The sequence below is a fragment of the Manis javanica genome, chromosome X, assembly GCF_040802235.1.
Source record: "Manis javanica isolate MJ-LG chromosome X, MJ_LKY, whole genome shotgun sequence".
NCBI classification, from domain to species: domain Eukaryota; kingdom Metazoa; phylum Chordata; class Mammalia; order Pholidota; family Manidae; genus Manis; species Manis javanica.
The window spans coordinates 136,457,476-136,477,027 of record NC_133174.1 but is presented as its reverse complement, the minus strand read 5'-3'; the positions used below and the strand labels follow the sequence as shown (position 1 = coordinate 136,477,027).

General features: G+C 44.7%; 1 protein-coding gene across 1 annotated transcript in view; it reads left to right on the top strand.

The window, feature by feature from the left end:
- LOC108383406 (uncharacterized) overlaps window positions 1–19,524 on the top strand; it is a 262,402-nt gene extending 242,878 nt beyond the window's left edge. The window contains exons 9-10 of the mRNA XM_073227550.1: window positions 7,740–7,844; window positions 12,748–19,524. The gene's annotated coding sequence lies outside the window, so the exon portion shown is untranslated. The remainder of the gene's footprint in view (window positions 1–7,739; window positions 7,845–12,747) is intronic.
- Window positions 19,525–19,552: the final 28 nt, after the last annotated feature.

Below are 19,552 nucleotides of genomic sequence, written 5' to 3'. Positions count from 1 at the left end.
AACACAATGGCTCCACTACAAAGAAGTCAGACTTTGCTGAGCCATAAATTATAGTCCCTGCAAAGCAGGAAGGAAATATGGCCACATGGCTAGAGGTGGTAGTCCAGGAGCAGTTTGGGCTGGGAACAGGTCTGGGGAGCAGCTCCCCAGTGGCCTGTGCCCTGGTAGAGGGTGTCCTCTCCTCAGGGACCCAGCTTGCTTGACCTGCCTCATCACGCCGCACCACCTGTAGTCCGCTGCGGATCCGAGGAAGTTTACTGGTATGCATAAGGCCTGTCCTCCAGTCTCCATTTCCAGAAACAACTCCGGTGCTGACTGAGTGTGGCAGGAAGGGTGAGGGAAGGACAGCTATGTTAATAATATAGTACTTAGTACTGAGCATTTCTCCTGTGCTAGAACCTTTAGATAGGTTCAATACTGGGAGGCATTATTATCGTCCCCATTTTGCAGATGAGAAAACTGAACCTTGGAAAGGTTAAATGATGGGTTGGAGATGATTTGGCTCCTAAGTGGCAGAGTGGCAATTCAAACAAAGGCAGCCTTCTCACAGCTCTGCCATGCAACACCTCTGCTGGTGTTAGTGCCTGTCTCATGCACCTAAGGAGCTGACAGCTGGAGCCAGTGTTTGGGCATGCTTGCTCTTATCTTAGCTCCCAGGTTTTTTTCTCATCTGAATTCTCCCTGCCCAGATGATGGGTATATCCCAGTGAAGGTCTGTTGGGCGGTGCCCTCACAAAGCTGATGATGGCTAAATTACACTGTTGTATGGGCTCTGAGGCTGATGGGCATCTTTGAAGGCCATCTGAGAGTCTGAGCAGGGCCTATGGCAAGTCCCACCACAGGGCCTTTGCATCTGCTGCTCCCTAGGCCTGAGCTGCTCCCTAGGCCTCTGCCTTGTCTACTTTCAGATTTCCACTCCCTTGGTACCTCCTCAGTGAAGCCTTCCCTGACTTATCACACCCCCTCAAGGTTACAGGTCATTACAGCACCAGGCAACTTTTTTGCACAGTATTCACCTTTGTTGTAATTTCACATTTATTTGTGTGATTATCTGAATGACTCCTTGTTGGCCCATAAGCTCCACAAGGGCAGAGGAAGGCTTGGTTTCACTCCCCATGAGGTCCCAGAACCTCATACTGGCACATGACTACTTACTAAATAAAATGGGTGAGGACAGGTATATTCATTTGCTCAGGCTGCCATAACAAAGTACCACAGGCTAGGAGGCTTAAATAACAGAAATATATTGTCTCACAGTTCTGGAAGCTAGAGGTGGAGATCTAGGTGTCAGTAGGGTTGGTTCCTTCTTGGGAGCTTTGGAGGAAGGATCTGTTCTAGGCCTCTCTTCTTGGCTTGTAGACAGTCATCTTCATGCTCACATAGCATTCTCCCTGTATGCCAATTTGTCTCCAACTTTCCCCTTTTTGTAAGGACACCAGTCATATTGGATTAGGACCTATCTTAATGACCCCATTGGAAGTTGATTACCTATGTAAAGACTATCTCCAAATAAGGTCATATTCTGGAGTACTGGGGGTTAGGACTCCAGCATATGAACTTTGGAGAGACACAATTCAATCTACAACTAGAAAACGCTGACCTGTGGGCAGAAATTCCTGGGATACCTCAATAGCAAGCATTTAGAATGGTTTTTGAGGAGAGAGCTAAGGAGAATAACAGGTTGACCCCCAGCTTGCTCTACACCCCTGCACATTCAGATCCAGTTATGCTGTCCCTGGGGGATTGCAGTTGAGCTGCACAGCCCTGTCACCAGTGACTGCATAGGGGGCTCTTACAGCTAGTGGAGGGTTGCAGTAACCTAAAGGCCAGACGTGAGGCCTCAGGCTTGGGTGTCTAGGTCAAAGCCTGCTTTCCTTTCCCTTGCCACCAACTCAATCCTCTCTCCTGCTGCTGACCCCCTAGCTGCCACAGCGTACTATGGAGGCAGAGGTGGGATTGGGCCTGAGGGGAATGCTCCCGAGGAGACTGGACTCAGGTGGATTGTGCAGGGTTCAATGCAGTAGAGCAGAGATTCCATATGGCTAACATGGGGGTGCAGGTTGCAAGGAAATAGCTCAAGAGGGTATGCACAGCTCAAGGGGAAGGGGTGAAAGTGGGCAGAGACTGGAGAGGGAGGCTTAGAGCAATGGGACTTGGCCCCTGGAGAGTCTAATGTTCTCTAGGGGGCAGCAGGGTATAGGCCTGCCTGGAGAGGGCTGGGGAAGCAGGGACCAGGAAAGGAAGCTGCCCCTGGGAAGCCCCAAATCATCTTGGGGCAGTTGCAACAGCAGTTAAAGGAGAGAGCCTTTGGGCTGCATCATGCCCATCAGGAGTCCAGGGTCACTTGGGGATGCGGCAGATGCTGGGAGCCAGCCCACTGTATGGTTCTACAGTCCCTGGAAGGTAAGAGAGTCAACTGGTGAGAGTGTGTTCTTCCTGCTTTCCAACTGGTTCTCTTCTTTGAGCTTCTGCTAATGCAAATCTCTTTTTATAATTCTTGCTGGCAAGTTCCCAGGGCAGATAATTTCCCATCAGCCCATCATGAGCACCAAGGTGATTATTTTCAAATTAATGGTTTGAGGCAAAATACAAGCATAAGCATTGTTATTGAACTGGGGGCTGATAGATGGCAAAGGCACAGTGTCTAATAACTAAGTGCAAACTTTGCAGTGACAGCCACAAGATTTCAAAATAACAATAATTTGCATTTCGATAACACCTTTCATCTGACTAATGAGCTTAACACAGTTAATTCATTAATTTATTATGCCCCCCTAAGCAGCACAGAAGTAAGGATTGCTTGGGTAATTTTCTGCTTGGAGAAACCAAGGCAAGGAGAAAAGGACTCTGCCAGTGGCAGGGTCCAGCTCTAGGTCTATTGCTCCAGAGATTATGGGGAGGAGGAAGAGCCTGCTAGGAACCAAGTGAAGTCTTCTGGTGCCTAAGAGTCACGTGGCAGCCAGAATTCTAAGATGGTCTCCAAGATGTTTCCCTCCAGTGTGCATGCCCTGTGTGAGCTCCCTTGAGTGTGGGAGGACCTGTGAATAGGGCGAATGTCACCTGCGTGATTAGGCTACATTATATGGAACAGGTGGTGGGATTTTGCAGAAGTAATTAAGGTCCATAATCAGTCTGATTTCAGTTAATATTCCTTGGTTGGATTAGAGATTATCCTCGGTGGGCCAGAGCTAATCAGGAGAATCCTTTAAATGAGGGTTTAGACAACAGACTTCCTCTCCTGCTGGCCCTGATGGAGCAAGGTAACATGAGCTCTACAGTTATAAGGAAGTGAATTCTGCTAATAACCTGAGGGAGGCCGGGAGGCTACTTGAGAAATTGTTATGGTTGTCCACATCCTGATGATGAGAACTTCAATGGAGGCAGTGGCCAGGGAGATAAAGTGAAAGGCCAACCTTGACAGCCACTTTCAGACATAAATTCATGGTGCATTTGAACTGGAAAGGGCCTTAGAGGTTATCCAGCTCAAGGCAATATGGCAAGAGTGTGCTGAGCCATGAATAAGCAAGGAACATTTTCTTGAAGTGTAAATTTGCAAGTTTTGGAGTGGAAAAGGTAATTTTTTTTATTAAGGTATCATTGATATACAATCTTATGAAGGTTTCACATGAGCAACATTGTGATTACAATATTCACCCATATTATCAAGCCCCCCCCAATGCCCCACTGTAGTCACTGTCCATCAGCATAGTAAGATGCTATAGAGTCACTACTTGTCTTCTCTGTGCTATATGGCCTTCCCTGTGCACCCCTCCTATGTTATGTGTGCTAATTGTAATGCCCCTTATTCCCCTTCTCCCTCCCTTCCCACCCATCCTCCCCAGTCACTTTCCCTTTGGTAACTGCTAGCCCCTTCTTGGAGTCTGTGAGTCTGCTGCTGTTTTGTTCCTTCAGTTTTGCTTCGTTGTTATACTCCACAAATGAGTGAAGTCATTTGGTACTTGTCTTTCTCCACCTGGCTTATTTCACTATGCAAAATACCTTCTAGATCCATCCACGTTGTTGCAAATGGAGGATTTGTTTTCTTCTTATGGCTGAGTAGTATTCCATTGTGTATATGTACCACCTCTTCTTTATCCATTCATCTACTGATGGACACTTAGGTTGCTTCCATGTCTTGGCTATTGTCAGTAGTGCTACGATGAACATAGGGGTGCATATATCTTTTTGAATCAGGAATCTTGTTTTCTTCAGGTAAATTCCTAGAAGTGGAATTGCTGATAGAATGGTATTTCTATTTTTAATGTTTTGAGGAACCTCCATATTGCTTTCCACAATGGTTGAACTAATTTACATTCCCACCAGCAGTGTAGGAGGGTTCCCCTTTCTCTGCATCCTTGCCAGCATTTGTTGTTCCTTGTCTTTTCAATGTTGGCCATCCTAACTGGTGTGAGGTGTTATCTCATTGTGGTTTTAATTTGCATTTCCCTGATAATTAGCGATGTGGAACATCTTTTCATGTACCTGTTGGCCATCTGAATTTCTTCTTTGGAGAAGTGTCTGTTCATATCCTCTGCCCATTTTTTAATCAGGTTATTTGCTTTTTTGGTTTTGAGGCATGTGAGCTGTTTATATAATTTGGATGTTAACCCCTTATTGGATATATCATTTACAAATATATTCTCCCATACTGTAGGATGCCTTTCTATTCTACTGATGGTGTCCTATGCTGTGCAGAAACTTTTTAGTTTGATGTAGTCCTATCTGTTCATTTTTGCTTTTGTTTCCCTTGCCCGAGGATATGTGTTCAGGAAAAGCTTGCTCATGTTTATATTCAAGAGAGTTTTGCCTATGTTTTCCTCTAAGAGTTTGATAGTTTCATTACTTACATTCAGGTCTTTGATCCATTCTGAGTTTACTTTTGTGTATGGAATTAGACAATATTCCAGTTTCATTCTCTTACATGCAGCTGTCCAAGTTTGCCAACACCAGCTGTTGAAGAGGCTGTCATTTCCCCATTGTATGGCCATGACTCCTTTATTGTTTATTAATTAGCCATACATATGTGGGTTTATATCTGGGCTCTCTATTCTGTTCCATTGATCTATGGATCTGTTCTTCTGCCAGTACCAAACTGTTCTGATTACTGTGGCTTTGTAATAGAGCTTGAAGTTCGGTGGCGTAATCCTCCCCTTTTTATTCTTCCTTCTCAGGATTGCTTTGGCTATTTGGGGTCTTTTGTGGTTCCACATGAATTTTAGAACTATTTGTTCTAGTTTATTGAAGAATGCTGTTGGTATTTTGATAGGGATTGCATTGAATCTGTAGATTGCTTTAGGCAGGATGGCCATTTTGACAATATTAATTCTTCCTATCCATAAGCATGGGCTGTATTTCTATTTATTAGTGTCTTTAATTTCTCTCGTGAGTGTCTTATAATTTTCAGGGTATAGGTCTTTCACTTCCTTGGTTAGGTTTATTCCTAGGTATTTTATTCTTTTTGTTGCAATTGTGAATGGAATTGTTTTCTTGATTTTTCTTTCTGCTAGTTCATCATTAATGTATAGGAATACAACAGATTTCTGTGTATTAATTTTGTATCCTGCAACATTGCTGAATTCAGCTATTAGTTCTACTGGTTTTGGGGTGGATTCTTTAGGGTTTTTAATGTACAATATCATGTCATCTGCAAACAGGGACAGTTTAACTTCTTCCTTACCAATCTGATGCCTTTTATTTCTTTGTGTTGTCTGATTGCCATGGCTAGGACCTCCAGTACTATGTTGAATAAAAGTGGGTAGAAAGTAATTTTTATATTAAAATAAATGTAGTATCTATGAAATATAATACAAACGACACCAAAATTTTAAGACAAAACAGCAGCTTAAAAGAAAGTGTCTGCTTTCATAAGGTTCTTGGGGTGACAACTCAGACTTTAGCAGGGAAGATGGGCAGGAGAGGGAGGGTACCTTTTAACTCTCATCCATCCCGAGGGAGAAAAACCAGTCTAGGTTCAGTATCAGTCCCTCTGTCAGGGACTGCCTGTCATGCCCTAATGCTGTTTCCACTGGGCATCCAGCAAAGGTGGTATCATTCTCAGTGTTCTGATAGGACACTGAGGTCCAGAAAAGCAACCGTCAACAGGGAGTCTGTGCAGAGCTCAGATGCAAACCTAGGCCTCCTCTTTGTCCCCAGCTAAAGGTTATATGCCAAGGCATGTCTTAACTCACAAGAGGGTGCAATTTGCACTTGACGGTTGGTTAGCAATTATAATTGTTTTTTGGGTCACTATTTTTGTGGGTAACAGATTCCACAGGAATTTTTAGACTATTCAGGGAACCAAGGAAAGCACCAAGGGGTCTGGGTATGAACTCCTAAGCTCAAATGTCTGCTGGCTTTTGAAGGACCTTTGATGCCCAAGGACCCAGAAATCCAGCCCTATACAAGGATCCAGTCCACCAATGCCAGGCACTGGGTTGTGGTGGATGGGGGTGAGATATGGGTATAGCCCTCACTAGAGAAGCTCTGGCTAGAGAAATGATTCTTCATCCAGACTGCAGATTGGAATCACCTGGGGAGCTTTAGAAACTACCCCCCTGGAGGCTTGGGGGTGGGAGGGTGAGAAAGCAGTACGCAAATCAACTAGGTTAGAATTTCAGGGCGTGGGCCCCAGAAGGTGGTGAGATGAAGCTCAGCCAGGGTTGAGGCACCCTGTGCCAGAGGGTGGCAGATGAGCCAGGCCCTGACTCTGGAGCCAGGGCAGAGGCCACTTACCCAGCTGGCTCGAGTGTGGGCACTGGAGGCAGCCAGCAGGGCAGGAGCTGGGCCTGAGCCACATCGGCGTGCTGGGCATGTCTGGGCCACACCCTGGGGGAGCTGGCCCCGTCTCAGGAGGGCTTTGCTTTAGGATGTGCTTGCTGGCTCTCATGGGACTTGTTCAGTGCCAAGGCCAAGACTTGACCTGCTTAGGGGTGTGTGTCTGGTGCTCCGGGCTGCCAGGAGGGGACCCCAAACGGAGCCCGCCATCACTCCCTATCAGCTGATCCTTCAGGACCTGTTTTGCAGCTTGGGTGTAGTGAGTTCGAGGAAATTGTGGGCTGATAGAGCAGAAAGATGTGACCACGAGGTGGCAGTAGCACACAGCAAGCTTTATTTGGGTGACCCTTTAGCAGGTTTGCAAAGTTGGGGTGGGGGTGTCCCTTGTGGGATGAGACCTTCCAGAAGCCTCCACCCAGAAGAGGAAGAGAGCAGGAGAATTCCCGGGGAAGAGGAGGTCCAAGCAGGCTCAGAAGCACCATGGGAGCCTCCAGGCTAGAGGCTATGAAGGGAGCAGTGGCCTGGGGTCTGTACAAGACCTGGTGTTTACCTTATCTGAGGCCAGCAGATGTTGGGCAGTTCCATGAGTTACGCAAAGCAGTGCAGGCTCTATATGGGTACAAATCTGCTCATTTGAGCTCTATTTAAAACAAATGGGTGTGTAAAATGTTGAGTTTTTTGCCAGCGGGCTTTTGAGGGAACCACTCCCAGCCTACCATGAGGAAGTGAACAGGACAGTGGCCGTTGTTCACCTCGTTAACACCTGGCCACTCGGGAAGCTCCATCCCCCCTGCTTGGTCTGGGGTTTTCTGTCCAGCAAATGTTCAGCCTGACTAAGGCTTAGGGGGTGGGGAGGGGTCCTTCTAAAGGAGCCTCTGTGAGGGAAGCCTCCTGCCTGCTGCCAGTGTCCTCAGATTTGGGCATTCTGGGAGAATCTCAGCTCACCACTGTCATTTTCTGCCCAGGCCCTGCCCTGCCGGAGATGATGTTTCCAAAGAAGTGCGACAGCCCTGCTCTTGGCTTCCCCTCGCATCTGCGACCTGCTGCTGGGCCTGTCTTATTTGGGAAATGTGAGTGTGGTTAAGTGAATCGCCGATTGAACTAACTGGGACATTCTTGGAGCCTTACAAAGACAGGAAAGGACATCCTTTCCCCAGAGAGGCCACTCTGAGCTTGCATTCCTGTGGGGTGTTTTCTCTAGAGCACTAGTAACACCATTGTCTCCTGTTCCCTCTTTACTCTCAAAATCTCTCCCACCACCCTCAGCAATGTGGGTAGGATGAAGGATAGAGAGTCAAAGGCCTAGAAAGACAAGGCCTGAAGGTCATTTCCTGGCCTCCACTGGTCTCCTGAACTCACACATTAGGTCCTGTGACTGTTAGTGCCAGCAGACCCCCAGCTCACGATATGCAGGTAACTAATCACTGTTGCAGAGGGCCCTGGGAATGTGCATCAATTTCAAATATCTATACATGAAACTGATGACCAAAATCCCCCTAACAGATTACATAGATTCCTCTGATATCACAGCTAAGGTTTTACTATTTTATTTCCTTTTATAAAAAAAAGGGGGCAATGGGGACAAAATAGCCCACTCAAGCCTAAGCTAAACACATTCTCCATTCAAAGCATGCCACCACCTCCCTACTTGTGGCACAGTCCCTGCCAGCGATGTGACCTTGCAGCTGCCTTCACTACGCTCACGGCCTCAGAGGATGCAGACTGTTGGCCTTGTTACTGGCAGTGTGTCTGGGGAAAGTATTCGGGGCAACACACTCCTCAGGGTTGCCAAGAGCGAGGCAGGATGAGAAACACCAGGCTTTATGACCTCTTGCTCATCTCTGGGAAGCAGGGAGAAGGCTGATACTATCAGCACCATTTGGTAGAGGAGGAAAGTGGGGTGCAGAAAGGTTAAGTGTTTCCTTTAAGTCAGCAGCAAGAGCCTGCTCCCCAATCCTGCCTCCAAGCCCAGGGCACACACTCAGCTGGAAGGCTCTGCTTCCCGTCTCAACCGATGTCTACAGGTCAGAGACAAGGAGGAGGACTTATACCGCACTGGCCCCATCTTCAGTGGGAACAGATATTAAAGCTCGGCCATTCCAAGGCCCGACCGTCATGCTAGCCAGTGTCCAGCCAGGAAGGGGGTACAATCTCTTCTATTTGCTACCTCTGTGCTTGAAGGGTCCCATCTCACCAAGCCTTTCCAAAGTTGCTGACTCCACCTGGGCCTTGCTCTCAGTCTTTATGGAAAGAGGTCTTTCTGGAAGGCGGATCCAGTGCCTTTCCTTTGCAGTCCTCTGGAAAGACTAAGAGGACATCCCATCCTGAGGGCTCAGGGCTCTTCTTTACTTTTGTTTCTAAAATGAAATGGTGCTACAGTGGCAAGAGCATCATGCACAACAGTGAGAGGCAGTCGGGGGGGAGTGGTTAAGAGCAAGGCCTTTGGGGCCATGTGTCCAAATCTTCACTGTGTGACCTTAGGCAAGCTGCTTAGCCTCTCTCTGTGCCTCTGTCTTGTCATCTATAGAACAGGGATATAATAATGCCTTTTCATAGGGCCGAAAGGATTATATATTTTAATATATAAGCAAGTGCTAGAACAGTGCTTGGCACACTGTAAATGCCGCATAAACTGATCGATTAACATAATCCCAGCACTGCATATTCCGCCAGCTGTTCTCTGCAAGCATGTCTACTTTTACCTAGGCATGATCATGATTTTTGACATCTGGATTTTGAGAGAAGTGGAAAACAACTTGGTTGCTTGAAAACAAATTTATAAACCAATTAGCTCTGTTTACTCTGATCAAATATTTCTTCATTATCTCATAAGAAAAATGTTCATATTTACCAATATTGGAGGCTTCAAATCTTGGAAAGGATACAGAATTCTTAGCAAGATTCTGCGTTTCAGCCACACTGAGGTGCATTAGTGTTCATTCTTGGACTGTGACTACACAGTGTCAAAGTAACTGGCCAAGCCAAATGTACTTCATTTGCTCACAGGAAATTCAGCAGAGTTAACGTTATGCTCACTTACACGTGTCTGTAAGTGCTGTACAGTGTCCTGGCATTGCATTTTCTCACTTCCTGTGGCCAGAGCATGTATTCCATATAAATGAAATGTCTAGGTACCAGAAAGCTCTTTCACCATCTGGAAAATGTTTAATATTTTGAAGGAAGTAGTTCTAAAATACATGGCATACTCTTCTGCCTTAGACAAAAGGACATACTTAAGGTAATGTAACCTTTTCCTGATGACTGTAAATCATTACTCTGCCCTACGATTACTGCTTAGGCTGCCCTCCCCAGCCAGTGGCTGCAGGTCCCTGCAGCAATGGCCGTGGTTGGCTGTGTGTTCAAGTTTTTAGTCCACTTGCATAATTTCCTCTGTCTCTTCTCTCAGCAGCTACTACAGTTATGACTTTGTACTTTGCAAGTTTTTTTGTGTTGTGTCCAAGGAACTCAGGCAACTAAACATTTGACAAATTTTCTGTTAAATGGGCTTTGAATGATGATGGCCCATGGGTCTCTCATAAAATGAATTGGCTTTGTGAGAGTTCTTTTCTCTAGGGCCCTCAATTCTAAAGCTGTTGAGGTAAGTGGGAGCATTGACCATGTATTATGATGTGAAAGAGGTGGTAACAAGGTACTCAGGGCTGGGAAGTCTATAAGCAGAGTAATGTACATATCTAAAAGGAGATTTTCATAAAAATTTTATTTTGCATTTTTAAATAATTCAATGTGTTGGCTGTGTAGTTAATGCATCTATGGGAGAAACCAACAAGCCAGCTCAGCCGATATCATTTTTACAGAGACGTCATGTTGGAAAACAACAAAAGTACATTACAGTGTTTGCACACAGAGTTACTGTATGAGAACAAAGTGCCAGGAAAATGGTTGTACACCACACATTTGAAATGCAAAACAACACAGGCAGGTACAGTTTTATACACACAAAGCACAAAAAACCAGCTTTCAGGAACCAGCCACCATTTCATTCATTGCTTGATGTTAGAAGAGTTACCTTGGTCTACACAGGACATCTGAACTTAACTGAAATCCTAATGAGATGAGCATGCTTGGTAAGAAGAGTGACGGTGAATCCAGTATGAATATTGGAAATCTGCACTCAAGGAAAAGTGGTTCAAAAGACTAATTGGTGCCCAAGGGGGCACTGTATGAATTATCATCAGCTTTAATGGCTGCCCGGAGGGCCACCAGTGTGCAAAAGGGTCTTCCACTGGGGGCAGGGCCTGGGGAAGTTTTCTTTTCAGGAACCAGACCAGGCTTGCTCTGATGGTTCTGCTGGTCTACTGACGTGGAGGGAGCCCAGGCCAGGAAACTGGCTCCGGGGATTGGAGCTGCAACCCGTGGCAAGCTCACCCCAGCCCTGAGGGCTCCCCTCAGCTCATGTGTTGATGCAGCGGGAAGCAGCTTCCATCTCCCCTCCCCCGCTTCGTGACCTACGGGTTTCTTTTGGAAACTCAGCTGGATTTGAACGGAGCCTTTGTCCCTTTCAAAGGCCAGTGGAATCCATGTGGTTGAACCATAAATATTATGATAAAAGCTTCCAAAAGGAAAGGAGTTTTCATTTCAAATCACTGCCTTCATAAAGCAATGTAGCCATGGTCTCCTGGAACTGGAAAAGAAATGTTTTTCAAGAATGGAAAGCTAGGATCTCACGAAGGACAGCAAGCCAGACATGTCGCACAGGCACATACACACACATATACACAAATGACGTGGTTCGTTTGTACAGTTATGGCTTGCCACAATGGTCCAGAGACATGGGTGTTATTCAGCACCCCAACACAAAGCATATGATGACAATTAAATTTCCATTTGAGTCCCGGCTATGCAATATTTTCCATGACACTTAAATATACAAAATTTCTGTTTAAAATATGCATGAAAATGCCTTCTTTTTTGCAAAAACAAGAGAAAGGTTTATAGAATCCTATATCTTCATTTATAGCATGTTGGGATTATCTTTCTGGTTCTTATATATAGGCTAAGGGGCATATTACGAAGCACTTCAAATGAGCACGTAAGACACGAGTGTACCTCAGATACAAAGTAAGCACACACCCTACAGACCAGGCAGAAGACAGCCCTGGCAGGTCTCAGGGGTACCTTTCAAGTCTCTATCAAGTGACTTAGTGGAAAAACAGGTCGAGTCATTTGTTAAAGTGTATTAGGTCTCAGAGGATATAATACAAACTCCGCAAAAACTACCTCGCCATCCTTACCATTTGTCAGCCTGGGCCTGGTGTGGAAGGGCCTCAGGCGCACGGGGTGCTCTTCTTTGAAAACCCATCAGTGTTTGCTTAGATTTAGATTTTATTCATTCCTGGCCTACAGACTGGCCCAATGTAGATTTATCAAAGACTTCAGATTTTCATATTTTAATGAGAAACACAGAGAGAGATTGAGAGAGAGAAATACACATTGCAATCAATCAAAATGTTTCTTCAGTCAATCACAAACCCCTTCCAACAGGAAAAAAAACTAAAACCAAATAGATGAACCTAAAAAAAAAAAAACCCACAACACCTTGACTGAAGTGTTCTGGGAAATTTCTTGAACAGAAATTTATTCTTCATATTTATAATGGTCACAGCAACATCTGAATTGGTTTGCCATTGGCAGGCCTGTGACTAGAGTTCATTGAAAAATCTCGAATATAAACTGTCTCATCTGTCTGCAACCACTACACTTGCTCCAAAATTATGTCATTAAGGTCAAAACACTGCTTCCACGAGGTTACACAATTGGACAAATGCATTCAGCAGACTAGTATTTATCCTGCCATGTAATAATGCAGCTATAATATCATGGTTTCAGACTACAGAATTTCTTCCCAGGTGGCACGTTTTACATCAGAACACATCTATTTTTATTAATCTGTTATGTCTCAAAAGCACGAACAATTCAGGAGCTCACGTTTAATTCACCTGTTCATTTGTTTAGAGAGAGAAAGAGCCCAAGCAGGAAAGCACAAGCCTGAGCCAGAGAGAGAGAGAGGAGGGAGGGACACAAGTCAACAAGCACAGCCACAGCCCTCACAAGAACGGAAAGGAAACCCGTCGCTTCGGTGGGCGACCCTAGAGGAGTGTCACCGAACGAAGGGAGTGTGCCAAGAGAGTTGTACGTATTTTCTGGTCCCAGGGAGCCTTCTGACCATGGTATGTCTACTGGCCTCACTTCGGTTGTATTAATTTTATCCAAAGACAGCACTACATCAAAAAAAAACCTTCAGAAGCAGTGCTCTCATGAAAATAGGAATCAAAACAGCAGTTTGTAGAATTGAATAAATGTGAGGGATTTCATCTCGGACATCTCTCTTTCTAAAATGGCCAGAGAACAGACTCATCGAGGAAGAAAACTATTTGACAAATTGTCTTGAGACAGACTCAATTTCACTTATACTATTTGTGGGTGAATATGATTGATTAGGAAGGATGGCATTGAGACAGGGAATCACTGGGTGATGATGAACACATCTCTAGCTCTCCATATCCATGCAAACTGGCCCAGGGCCTCGGGGGGCTCCGCGGCCCTGCGTGAGTGCAGTGTCAATTAACCAGAGCCAGACATTACCCTTCTCCAGTCAGGACAAGCGGGGGCAGGAATACTGTGAGGGAACAGACGATCTCCCCTTTGCAAACCTGTCACTGGGCTGGTCACAGAAAGAACTACGGAGGTAAAGACAGAAAGGCCGGAAAGAAAGAGTAAGGCACGGGTGTCCTTGGGGCTAACATTTGACCATGGACACAGGCTCGGATAGAACATGGCAATGTTTAAAGAAAAATAGGAGTTCAGGGCAAGTTCCTCACCCTTTCTAGATACAAAGCTCTTATTAACTGCAGAAGATGTACAGGGCCGGGAGAATGGGTCCTTTGAGACTTCTTATTCGACTCTCAGAATGATTTATAATGAGGAGGTCTAATAAAAAAGATGTGTGTGTGTGCCTTTAATGAAACCCTCATTCTCTTAGAAAAATATACCAAAGTTTATGGCTTCTTGCTAGTGATCTTGGTTTTCTTTATATTGGGTAGAAAAGCGAATTATTTTGGTTTGATCATTTCTGAATATTAATCATGTAACTGATACAGGAGACATTCTGTTTTCTATTCAGAGCTAGGACAGTAAGTAGATACTTTTAACTAAAAACACATGTTAAATGTGCAACTTTGATCCTGAGTAGCTATAGTAAAAACCTCATGAACAATATCAGCGACATGGGAAAACTGCTGAGTTTCCATATTACAAGAAAACAACACGATGCATTTTGGATTATGCTTTTTTCCATAGAGGCTTTAATGTTTCCAGCTACAGAGAGGCTGTCTTTAAAAGGGGCAATACTAAATATTTTATCCAAGTTAAATTTAGAAGTTAGGAATGCCACTTGGCTGTTTAAAAACAATTGTAGTAAAATATTGGTCACCTATCCTTATTTTAAACCAACAGTGAGGGTTTTCTAAGTGGTGATATCATTTCTCTTTTACTTTTGAGATGTGGAGATGAGGAAAGCGCCCTCACTGGCCCATCTTTGTTCTGGGCTCAAGAGAGCTACTTTCTATTCAGCCATCTCCTGATTAAAACCCATACGTCTAGGGCCTCAGCATGAACTGTGAACATCCGCAGTTGATTCGCATTTGAAAATGATGTCGTGGTTTGTCATTGAAGTGTATGTGTGTACACGGGCATGAGTGTGCAGGAGTGTGTGTGTCCATGGGCACAGAAATGTGAAGCTGAACCCTCTTGGGCTGCACTGAGTAGCGTGTCCAAGCTGGCTTGCCTGGTGGTCTCCCAATTTGGCAGGTATCTCTTCCCAGCTCTGTGTTCAGTGACATAGTTTGTAGGCTGGAATCAGCCCTAGTGGGAGTATTTACAGTATGAAGAGTGGCAAATGCTACAAATCCAGCGCTTTCTGCTGTCAGAGAGCTGGTTGTTACCCACCCGTGGTTGTGTGTGAGGCTGAGTAAAGGAGAATTTAGTTCTTAATTTGGGCAACATGGTACGAAGTGAGCCTCTCTCGGGCTTTTTCCAATTCTGCCTCCTGGCCACGGGTCCTTCTTCTGTTAATTTTACAGGTAGTGTGGAACGACAGCAGGGTGTGATGCACTCTGGGATGCACCTGGCTATGCACTGTTACCCTGCCGGGCTGTGGTCTCGGGGACACTTCCCCTATTTGGTAGCCAAATGAATGATGCAGGCCAATTCCAAATAGGCAAGGCATTCACCATTCTTAAGCTTTGGTTATGGCAGCCGGCTTGCTGCTATGGAGGCCGGAGAGCAGTGAGTCTCTGAGCGGGAAGAAGCTGTGCACAGCCCATAGCACGCACTGGGGCCTTCTCCAGGAGGCTCCTCCCAGCTTGTGTGCGCGCTGCTCTCCCCGGCAAGTGCTGGCAGGCACTGGGTTTGCCACTGCAGTACCCTGCCAGGGCCTGGCAGCAGGCTTTCTGTGCTTCCCCCTTCCCTCATCACAGGCTGGTCCAAATCAAAGAGCCAACAAAATTGAGGTCACTGGCAAGAGTTTGAAATTTTGAATGATTTTTATTAAACACCATTAGTCTACACTGCACAGTTAATGAAACAGCAAAGCTCCAATCTCTTTGAAGAACGATGATTGATCATGAATCGGAAAAGCAGTTCAGTGTCCCCCTAACCCAACGTGAGCCTGATGAATGATTCATTAACATCTCATGTCAGCAGCAGAAAGGGGCAAGAGCTGCAGCCTGGCCTGGAAGGGCTTCCCTCCCCTCCACCCCCCACCCCCACCCCCCTCTGCCCTCCCCACAAGGCAGTTTTCTTTGAGTTGATGGATTACAGAGGAAAATGTGATGCTCTTGGTCAAGAGGGCCTCTAGATTTGTGAGGAGGAGAACGGAAGGGGAATTAGAATGGTTTTCTTTCCCTCAAAATATCAGATGGTAGGATTGATGTCTGAGACCAGCCTATCCGATTAGCCTCCTGCCAGGGTAAATGCTGATTATCAATACACAGATGCCGTTTCTGTCAGAGTTTGCTAACACCAAAGAGAAATGAATCAGTTTCCTTATAAGGCTGTGCGCGTGGAAATGAGCAACAACAAGAACAACAAGAACGATGATGACGACGACGACAAAGTCTGCCAGTCGCAGAACACAGCAGTGACAACTGGCTCAATATTTTTTCCCCACAGAAGTGACTTTGGGGGCACTGAATTGACCCATTTGTTTGACACCATGCAGCTATATCGTCTCGCCACATGTGGCCTCAATGGGGATAGTGATGCTTCTCTAAGCAAGCACTTCACAGCCTTACTGAGTAGTCCTACCCAGTGATCCAGTTTGGGCCTCCCACCTGCCAACTCACACAGGTGAATTTTATCATGTCGACAAGAACGTGAGGGCTTCCCCCTCAGAGCTAAATCCATTCTGCCTTCAAAAAGCCTTTCCAAGTGTATACTTCAACTTCAACCTCCAGGATGCAAATTTGAGCGAAACAAACTCCAAATTACATCGTGTTGCGAAAGACACAATAGGACAGGTACCTTCCCAATCCAGTCCAATGCACTAAGCAATGTAATGTCCAAATGCAAATCCATCCATTTGGAAACTCAACAAAACACATTTTAGCGAATGGTTTCTAATTTAGCAACTTGGTTATTGACTAAAGATTTGACTCTTTTCATGTCAACCTCAAGTCATTCAAAAGTTACCAGCAGCTAATCTGCTTTTCCAATGATGTCATCCAAATGTAAAACTACTAGTATTTTCCCAGTGAGATTATTAAGTAATTAACAGTCTATAGGCTGGCTAACAACATGCTGACACCTAAATTCTACCCCGAGGACCACACTACTATACTCATCAAATTAATCCTACCTACCAAACTCAGACAGTAACATGACAAAACCACTAAAAAATGCAGTTAATTAAAAATACAAAGCGAAGCCAACATCCTAACACAAACTTGTCAAACTCTCTGTGGTTGAAGCTTGAGTGACAAATGAAGGCCTAGCGGTGGCCCTGCCTCGGTCCCACTGCAGGGCTGATAACCTTTTATGTACTTACGTGCTCAGGTGGACCTGCCCGTTACTCCGCCCATCACTCTACCTCCATGTGCTTATTGACACACATCTCACCAAGCCTCCGTCCAGGTCTCTTGGCAGGATCTCTCACTGCCATCCACATGTCTTCTATCCCTCTCCCAAACTGGTACATTGAAGAGATTTACTTGACAAAAGATCTCAATCCCTCACATAGCTGCACACCGACAACACACAGCACCATTTACAACATGATGAATACAGTGCCTAGAAAACACCAGTGATTCCCTAATCATGAAACCGAAAGAAGTCTCAGCTCCAGGGATAGGAAGGCATTTCATCCTCCATGTTTGTTTCAAACCTGCTTTACAAATGGGTCTACTGAATAATCAGGTGGTGATCCTCAGCTCTACTGTCCGATTTGATCATCATGCTACTGATTTGGCACACACTTGGCACTCAGCCACCAGAGGTGACATCAGACAGCAGGATTCTCTGCTGCCTCCCTGTCACATGGAAAGTAGATATAATGACTCCCTGAAACTAGAGCTCCAACTCTTTCATCCAAGAGGCAATATGCTTGTTTCCCCTGGAAACTGCCCCTAGCATTCTAATGTCTAGTTTCTGGAGATGGAATTTCAAGAAGAATCTACTCCTAAATCCATGATGGTCTAGGATTGTGGTCTAGGTTGAACTTACAAGGTCAAGCCAGTGGGCTTCATTATGTAGTAATAGGCACTCTACCTGGTAAGCCATGTAAAACAGAGAACTTGAGTCACTGCAAAGCCATCAGCTTAATTTTTATGTGACACCCAGCTGTGGTGCTCAGTGTCTTTCACATTCTCATTTTCCTCTCTTAAGAGGCTCAGAAAAGATTCTCTTAGGTTTCATTTGTCTGTGTGGTTGTCTGCCTGTCTGAGTGTTGTTGTTGAGACTGATCATAAAGCTCAACCACACTGGGAGCATAAAACATGCTGGGTTCAGCTGCCAGGATGCTCCCAGCACTCGTCTTAACAACATGGCCTTGGCCATTGGACTACAACTCCCACAACCTTATCAAAAAACAAAGGGACGTAAACTCAAAGATGACCAGAGCGGAGCTCAAGTCTGGCTTCTTTGCAACTGGGAATGTAGCTAACCTTGAACATGAGAGTACAAGAGCGATCCCTTGCTGTTCCTATCATGGACCTGCATGACTTGCTTTAAAAATCATACAAGTTGGCATCTTTCATGTGCATATACCTATTGTTTATCTGGTCATAACTCAGTGAACAGAATTAATAACTCAGCAGATTAAAGGCTACATGGACTTATATACCGGCAGGTAATTACAAGGAACTAATGTATGGATAGTGTTTACTACATGTGGGGATTTTTCTGGTTAGCTGGAGCCCCAGATGATATTTACACTGTTATGTTTAGGGACACAAAATGAATGTAGAGGGGTGGGGATAGTCACCACTGATGCAGAAATATCTCCAAATATGGTGAACTATTCCTAATTCTCACGGCTCTTTCAAAGCACCCTAGGGTGAAGCACCACCTCATTGTTTGTTCAAAGACTAGCTACTCCTTAGAATTTGGAGTTTTCTTTGGAATGTTTGTGGAAATGATCCATACTAATACAGACTCAAATAAAATCAGTGATTGTATTTCAGTCAAACTCTAATGAACTCTCCTCCCCACCAAAGAAAAGGGAAGAGAAAGATAAAAAGAACAAAAAGAAAAGAAACCCTGTAAAATAGAAAATGTGGATAATAATTAGAGAAGTCCATATTTTAAAGCCACTAGAAAGCAAACTGTATATTATTATTTCTGGGTGGTGATAACTTGACTTTTGTTCCCAGAGATTTGAACAACATACACTTGATGAAAATCCTGCCAGTTATGAACCTGCCTACCAATTGCAGAACAGGCAGACGTGTGAATTCTTTAGACATTTTCCAGACGTCTCCTGCCTCTCGTCTCTAAAACTAGGCATAGCCTTTTGGCTACTAGGGTATGCACCCACTACACTTCCCCTCAAAAGGAAAGCTTTACACAAAGAGAATCCCAGGTAAGGATTTAGGCTTCAAATCATGGAGTTCAAAAATATTTATGCCAGCTGATGTTTTAAAGTTGTCGAAATAAAGGTTGCCATTCCTTCTCATCATTAATGTTTTAAAAAGAGGGAATCAGGAAAGAGATGCTAGCAAGTAAGTCCTCTTGGTTGTATGCCACAGAATCATTTTAAGAGCAGCATTGCTATGAGCTGTTACTTCTTAATACTCTTGGTTTTATGATGCTGCTATAAGATCTAACCGGTGGGTTTTGACAATAAAAATTCTCACCTTAAGATTGAGCCTGGGAAACCACAAAAAATTTAGTAATGGATTCAGAAATATGCTCTTTTCTGGGCATAAGAGTACAGTTTGGGGAATGGCTATTGCTGAAAATTTGATTCTTTGCAGGTCCTTTGTGTCTAAGTTTATAAGTATGTGTGTGTGTGTGTGTGTGCGTGTGTGTGTGTGTGTGTGTGTGTGTGTGTGTGTGATTTCATTTCTCAGGAACCTGTTATCATCACAAGTGCTTTCCATTCTTTGTTTTGGGTTGTGTGGACTTACAATACTGTAGGAACTGTGTCATTCCATCAAGCACAAAAGGATGGTGGGAACTGAGAAATGCATGTAAAATACCAAAAAATGACCAAGTGATAAAACATACACTGCTCTCAAGTTGCAGTGTCCACTTACAGTGACTT